The sequence below is a fragment of the Loxodonta africana genome, chromosome 4, assembly GCF_030014295.1.
Source record: "Loxodonta africana isolate mLoxAfr1 chromosome 4, mLoxAfr1.hap2, whole genome shotgun sequence".
Lineage (NCBI taxonomy): Eukaryota > Metazoa > Chordata > Mammalia > Proboscidea > Elephantidae > Loxodonta > Loxodonta africana.
Genome location: NC_087345.1, coordinates 40,605,181 through 40,613,247, shown reverse-complemented (window position 1 = coordinate 40,613,247; position 8,067 = coordinate 40,605,181). Strand labels below are relative to the sequence as shown.

Genomic DNA, 8,067 nt, shown 5'->3' with positions numbered 1-8,067 from the left:
CACCAAAAGAGTAAAAAGACCACCCACAGACTGGGAAAAAATTTTCAGCTATGACATCTCTGACCAGCACCTGATCTCTAAAATCTATATGATTCTGTTAAAACTCAACCACAAAAAGACAAACAACCCAATTAAAAATTGGGCAAAGGATATGAACATGCACTTCACTGAAGAAGATAATTCAGGTGGCTAACAGATAAATGAGAAAATGCTCTCGATGATTAGCCATGAGAGAAATGCAAATTAAAACTACGATGAGATTCCATCTCACTCCAACAAGGCTGACATTAATACAAAAAACACAAAATAATAAATGTTGGAGAGGCTGCGGAGAGATTGGAACTCTTATACATTGCTGGTGGGAATGTAAAATGGTACAACTACTCTGGAAATCTATCTGGTGTTTCCTTAAAAAGTTGTAAATAGAAATAAATAGAACTACCATAAAAAAACATACAACCCAGAAATCCCACTCCTCGGGATATACCCTAGAGAAATAAGAGCCTTTACATGAACAGATATATGCACACCCATGTTTATTGCAGCACTGTTTACAATAACAAAAAGCTGGAAGCAACCAAGGTGTCCATCAACGGATGAATGGATAAATAAATTATGGTATATTCACACAATGGAATACTGTGCATCGATAAAGAACAGTGATGAATCTGTGAAACATTTCATAACATGGAGGAACCTGGAAGGCATTATGCTGAGTGAAATTAGTCAGATGCAAAAGGACAAATATTGTGTAAGACCACTATTATAAGATCTTGAGAAATAGTTTAAACTGAGAACACATTCTTTTGTGGTTACGAGAGGAGGGAGAGAGGGAGGGTGGGAGAGGGTTATTTACTGATTAGATAGTAGATAAGAACTACTTTATGTGAAGGAAGGACAACAATCAATACAGGGAAGGTCAGCTGAACTGGACTGGCCCAAAAGCAAAGAAGTTTCCTGGATAAACTGAATGTTTCGAAGGTCAGTGGAGCAAGGGCGGGGGTTTGGGGACTATGCCTTCAGGGAACATCTAAGTCAATTGGCAAAATAAATTCTACTGAGAAAACATTCTGCGTCCCACTTTGAAGTGCGGTGTCTGGGGTCTTAAATGCTAGCAAGCAGCCATCTAAGATGCATCAATGAGCCTCAACCCATCTGGATCAAAGGAGAATGAAGAACACCAAGGTCACAAGATAATTTTGAGCCCAAGAGACAGAAAGAGTCACATGACCTAGAGACTTATATCATCCCGAGACTAGAAGAACGAGATGGTGTCCAGCCACAACCGATGACTGCCCTGACAGGAGCACAACAGAGAACCCCTGAGGGAGCAGGAGATCAGTGGGATGCAGACCCCAAATTCTCATAAAAAGACCAGACTTAATGGTCTGACTGAGACTAGAAGAATCCCAGAGGTCATGGTCCCCAAACCTTGTGTTGGCCCAGGACAGGAACCATTCCCGAAGACAACTCACCAGACATGGAATGGACAAACAATGGGTTGGAGAGAGATGATGAGGAGGAGTGAGCTACTTGTATCAGATGGACACTTGAGACTGTGTTGGCATCTCCTGTCTGGAGGGGAGATAGGAGGGAAGAGAGGGTTAGAAACTGGCGAAACGGTCATGAAAGGAGAGACTGGAAGGAGAGAGTGGGCTAACTCATTAGGGGGAGTGTAAATGGGAGTATGTAGTAAGGTGTATATAAGTTTCTATGTGAGAGACTGACTTGATTTGTAAACTTTCAATTAAAGCACAATGAAAATAAAAATAAAATAAAAAAAAAGCCTGTGAGTGGCCATCTAGGATACTCCACTGGTCTCACTCCTTTGGGAACAAGGAATAATAAAGAAAACCAAAGGCGAAAGGGAAAGATTAGTCCAAAGGACTAATGGACCACATCTACCATGGCCTCCATCAGACTGAGTTCAGTACAACTAAATGGTGCCCAGCTACCACCACTGACTGCTCTGACAGGGATCACAATAGAGAGCCCCAGACAGAGCTGGAGAAAAATGTATATCAAAATTCTAACACAAAAAGAAAGACCAGACTTGCTGGCCAGACAGAGACTGGAGAAACCCTGAGAGTATGGCTCCCGGACACCGTTTCAGCTCAGTACTGAAGTCACTCCTGAGGTTCATCCTTCCGCCAAAGATTGAACAGGCCCATGGAATAAAACAAGACTAAAGCGGAACACCAGCCCTGGATCAAGGACTGAAAGGCAGGAGGGAATAGGAAAGCAGGTAATAAGGAAGCCAGGGTTGAGAAGGGAGAGTGTTGACATGTTGTGGGATTGTTAACCAACGTCATAGAACAATGTGTGTACTAACTGCTTGATGAGAAACGAGTTTGTTCTGTAAACCTTCATCTAAAGTACAAAAAACAAAACAAATAACTGCTCTTCAAAAAAAAAAAAAAATCCCTATGGGCAGATCCAGTCTAGGGTACAATGTTTTGATGATCTACCTCTCAAGTTTCTTCTGCTCAGACACTACAGATTCTAATTTTCTATTCTGGAATCAGAATCTAATTCAAAACACACATTTCAGCCCTCATTACCACCATTCCCAGATTTATTGCCTATTCACCTTTGATATCTTACCTTCCCCCTACCCATGTATCTCTTCCCCCTCCAGCCCCAATCACAATACACCCACACACAATATTGCCCTCACAGCAGTGTTACCCTCAGTTTCAACCTCTCTTTGTATTTTCGGCCACCCTGGAGCAAAAGTGTCTATCATTGGTTGGTGAGTGTAACCTCCCTCCCAAGTTACAAGATATATGAGATTTTGCCTCAAAGGCTCAGGGTTGTTCAAGAACTACTCCTGGTAACCCTATCACTGCAGGGTGAATCCCTTTAATAAAATCATAAAACCTGTCTCACCCTTTGGCATGTGAGTATCTTGTCTTTCATCACTGCTTTTGGGAATGTTTCAGGGGTGTGACAGAGTTAAGCCATTGGCCAAATAAATTCAATTACCAGATCTACTCCTGCCACATTTCTTCAGCTCCTGACCTGTTAAACCCTTGCTGAGGTATCTCCTTGACCTTTGATTCTGCTCATAAACAGGAAGCTTTAGAAGCCATAGAAGAAAATCAACTGCAGATGGTAAGGTGTGGTTCTCAGACATACCTGGGTTTACATGCTGGTTCTGCCATTTTCTAGCTATGTAATCTTGGGTCAAGTTGAACTCTTTAAGCTTCACTTTTCTTATCTGAAATGTGAAAATAATAATGGCATATAACAAATATGTATGTTAGCATACATCATCATATATGAAAAGTTAAGAAAGGTAAGTGTGTGTGGCATTGTGGATAATGACATGGGCTGTAGAGCTCGAGTGTCTAACTTCAAATCTTGGTTCTGCAACTTCTAGCCATGTAACTTGAGTAAAATTATTTAACCTTTCTGTGCCTCGGTTTCTGCATCTATAGAATAGAGATTATTGTGAAGATTAAAATGAGTTGACACATCTTAAATTTATAGAATGAGATTTTACAGGACTTAAACTTGTAAGATCCCCATAATTTAGCTAATGTCATAATTATTATTATTATGTCATATACACCTACCATTAACGAAAATGAATTAGACAGACTTGTCCATCCCTCAAACATTCTCTGCCTTGCATTACATTATTCCTTCATCAAAGTATGAATTATAATCCTATTTGTTCTTCAAAATGTTGTTCAATATGTTACATTTTTTAGAGAAACCTGCCCGAAATTATCCCATTCTAGGTACATTCTGGCATTTTTCTAAAATCTGTGTTAGTTGTCTATATATTTTCAGTAAAAATAAAGATGATCATGATCACATAACAATAATAATGAAAAAAGTCTACTTGTATTTTATTGGGTGTTTTCTATTTTTCATACACTGTGATGGCTAATTTACATAAAATGTCTCCTATAAGACTTAAAACAACTCGTGAAACAGGTATAACCGTGATCTCCATTTTATAGATGAAGAAATTAAGGCTTAGTGAAGTTGTGTATATTGTTTAGAATTAAATAACTAGTCACTGGCACAGTCAGGTTCAAACTCGAATATACTTGTCAAAAAACCCTAAATTTTAAACCATTCCTTAAAGATGAAAACCTCATCTTTGTATCCCCCAGAGTTCTGGTCCTCACCCAAGATATTTGTTGAATTGAATTGTCCTAAATAACCAATTTCAGTTCAATATCTTTCTGTTGCTCTCTCATGCTGAGCAGGACTCCCTGTGTGCTCCAACACATTCTGACATGTCTCAAAATCCCCTTTATTTTCTCTTGTATCTGTCACAATCCCTGTAAGAAAAAACAGCATATTGAAAGATTTTAGATTTTTAATAGAGGAAATAGGTTAGCTAAGAGCATCATGTTAGATGGAGAAGTGCCCAGGGACCAGCAACAGTGGGAATCCATAATCACTCCCTCGACCAGAAAAGACAAGGGGGAAGGGTGGCGTTAATGCAGCCAGTGGGAGCCAGAGCCTTGAAACTGAAGCCATTCAGTAAGAGCTATGACTGTAGAAGATTGCAGCTACTCTCACTGTGATGAAGCAAGAAGAGAGCAGAGGGGATATATACTGTAATCTCTCTCTCCCCATTCTCCTTTTATCTGGGGACTTTTGATTGGCTGCATCCAAACAGAAGCCAATGTGCAAGGAAACTAGGGTGATTCAGGGCACAGAGCAGGACAGAGAAAGGCAGAGAATGGATGTGGAGGAGTAAACAGACAACTACCAGGGTACCTTCCATCAAAGCTAACCTTTCAGTAAAGAATTTGGACATTTTTTACTAAAACTAAGAATATGCCCACCTTATGATCCAGTAATTCCACTCTTTGGTATATACCTAAAAGAAATAAAAGTACATACGTCCACCAAACTACATGTACAAGAATGTTCATAGCACTTTTATTTAAAATAGTCAAAAACTAGAAAAAAAAATCTATTAATAGTAGAATGGAAAAATTGTGGTATATTCATAGAAGAGTATACAGCAATGAAAAATTAGAAGTTCCTGATACACACAACAACATAAATCAATCCCATAGACATGTTGTTGTTAGGTACCATCAAGTTTGTTCTGAATCATAGCGACCCTACATACAACAGAAGGAAATACTGCCCAGGCTGCATCATCCTTACAATCATTGCCATGGTTGAGCCCATTGTTGCAGCCAATATGTCAATCCACCTTGTTGAGGGTCTTCCTCTTTTTCTCTTACCCTCTACTTTACTAAGCATGATGTCCTTCTCCAGGGACTGGTCCTTCTGATAACACGTCCATAATATGTGAGATAAAACCTCGTCATCTTTGGTTCTAAGGAGCATTCTGGCAGTACTTCTTCCAAGATAGGTTTGTTCGTTCTTCTGGCAGTCCATGGTATATTCAATATTCTTCGCCAACACCATAATTCAAAGGTGTCAATTCTTCCAATCTTCTTTATTCGTTATCCAACTTTCACATGCATATGAAGCAAGTGAAAATACCATGGAGTGGGACAGGTGAACCTTAATACTCAAAATGACATCTTTGCTTTTTAACACTTTAAAGAAGTCTTCGCTAGCATATTTGCCCAATACAATACATCGTTTGATTTCTTGACTGCTGCTTCCAGGACATTGATTGTGAATTCAAATAAAATGAAATCCTTGACAGCTTCAATCTTTTCTCCATTTATCATTGTCTTAGTTATCTAGTGCTGCTATAACAGAAACACCTCAAGTTGATGGCTTTAACAAAGAATTATTTATTTCTTCACAGTAAAGTAGGCTCAAAGTCCAAATTCAGGGCTTCAGCTCCAGGGCAAGGCTTTCTCTCTCTTTCAGCCTTTTCATAAATCATCCCACAGACTAGGAGCTTCTCCATGCAGGGACCCTGAATCCAAAGGATGCACTCTGCTCCTGGCACTGCTTTCTTGCTGGTATGAGGTCTCACTGTCTCTCTGTAGCTTCTTTCTTTTATATCTCAAGAGATTGCCTCAAGACACAATCCAATCATGTAGATTGAGTCCTGCCTCACTAACTCAACTGCTCCCCATCCTGCCTCATTAACATCATAGAGGCAGGATTTACAACATATAAGAAAATCACACAGCCAAATAGACACACATATTTCTGGGGGGACATAATTCAAATCATGACAATCATGATGTTGCTTATTGGTCATAGACAAAATTAAAAGAACCAAATTCAAAAGAGTACATACTGAATGTTTACATTATACGAAGTTCAAAAACAGACAAATCCGACTTGTCATCATAGAAGTCAGACTAGTTTTTACCACTTGGTGTGTTTAAGAAAGAGTGTTGAAGAGGCTGATATGGGTATTGACTGAGAAGGGACAAAAGGGAGCCTTCGGGTGGTAGTTACTTGTGTACATGTATATGTAAAACTTATTGAGCTAGGGATTTAACACTGATTCATTTCACGCAAGTTATGTCTCAGTTCAAACAACAACCACTGCCACTGCTAATATTGCTCTCCTCCCAGGTAGCTAGTCACTCAGGATTAGGTTGTCTACGAGGTGATAACAGTAGGTAATAGGCTTAATCAGAAAACACTTCTGCTTTGTAAACTAGATATTTCTCACTGATAGTAAAAAAAAAAGAACAGATTACTAAGAAACAAAGGTAAAAAAATCTTTTGTTTCTGGAAGACATTTGAGCAGTGAATCCTATAGCAGCCCCTTCAGAAACAAAGAAAGTGGGTAGAGTTGATATTTTGGGGTGGGCAGAACTTTGGGTCCCCTCAAATCATGCTATGCTGGCAGACGCCTGTGTAAGTTTGACTCACAGGACCGTTCTGAAATGCTACTATCTCTTATGGGGTTAAAACTTCAGACAAGTGTGCTAAATAATCCATCCTTATGAAAAGTGGCCAGAGATAGTACATGACTGATTTTTGAACATAATTTATTTTTTGGCTTGGTGAATGAGGTAGAATTGAGTGAAATTATACAAATTCTCCTAGCTTGCTGTATTCTCATTTACTGTTAGGTGAGTTTTCAATGCAACAGTTATTAACATTTCTAAACAGGAGGTCCAATTACATGGCATTTTAATATCCTGACCTGTAGATAAGAATCTAACAGATTATCTTAGCTACACTTCTGTTTCAATGGGCCTGCCTGACTCTATGGTGCAGAAACCACATACAGGAAATAAATTTTTCCCCATAAGAGTAGAATTAATGTTTCAAAGCACCCGGGCTCCATTTTGTAAATTGCTTCTCTGTGATATGTTACTTGGGAAACCAAAAAGCAGTGTATAGAAATACACAAGAGAAAGGACAACTGGAGTAGGTATTACAATGAAACAACTATTTCAAGATAATCTCAGAACCAGGAGGGGAGTTGAGGCAGTATATAGTTGGGGGTAGTAGAATTTGCATAATCCACGTCTCCCAGGTCACAATAGTTTATAGTGTCACAGTATAACACTTCTCTGATCTAATCCCACCAGATCTGTGAGAACTTCACCCCAAATTCCTCTCAAGTACACATGTTAGTCTTCAGGGGTCCTCTTATCTGTACTCTATGAACAAAAGCACAAGGCTACCATATATCATTCACCATCTACCTCTTTTCCAACCCAGCTCAATCTAGGCATGTCTCCTGTTGAGACCAGTGCTGTTGTGCACAGCACTTAACATCTATGCTATGGCCATTCTTTTTAGTCAGTGCCAGGGTTGCCTACAATATTGCTGTTGATGCCTTAGTGCTTTCTCTATGTCAAGAAATCAAACGACATATTACATTGGGCAAATCTCCTGCAAAAGACCTCTTTACAGTGTTAAAAATACAAAGATGTCACTTTGAAAACTAAAGTGTGTCTGACCCAAGCCATGGTGTTTTTAATTGCCTCATGCAATTAAAGAATTTATGAAGAAGAATTTATACGTTTGAATTATGGTGTTATTGAAGAATATTAGATATACCATGGACTGCCAGAAGAACAAACAAACCTGTCTTGGAAGAAGTACAGCCAGAATGCTCCTTGGAAGGGAGGATGGTGAGACTGCATCTTATATACTTTGGGCATGTTATCAGGAGGTTCCAGTCCCTGGAGA

General features: G+C 39.2%; 1 long non-coding RNA gene across 1 annotated transcript; it reads right to left on the bottom strand.

The window, feature by feature from the left end:
* Positions 1–1,040: 1,040 nt before the first annotated feature.
* On the bottom strand, positions 1,041–6,608 carry LOC135231182 (uncharacterized). Its single transcript, XR_010321728.1, has 3 exons — positions 4,143–6,608; positions 3,139–3,220; positions 1,041–1,575 (listed from the first exon to the last, which is right to left on the bottom strand). It is a non-coding gene; the product is annotated as an uncharacterized LOC135231182 (long non-coding RNA).
* Between the last annotated feature and the right edge of the window lie 1,459 nt (positions 6,609–8,067).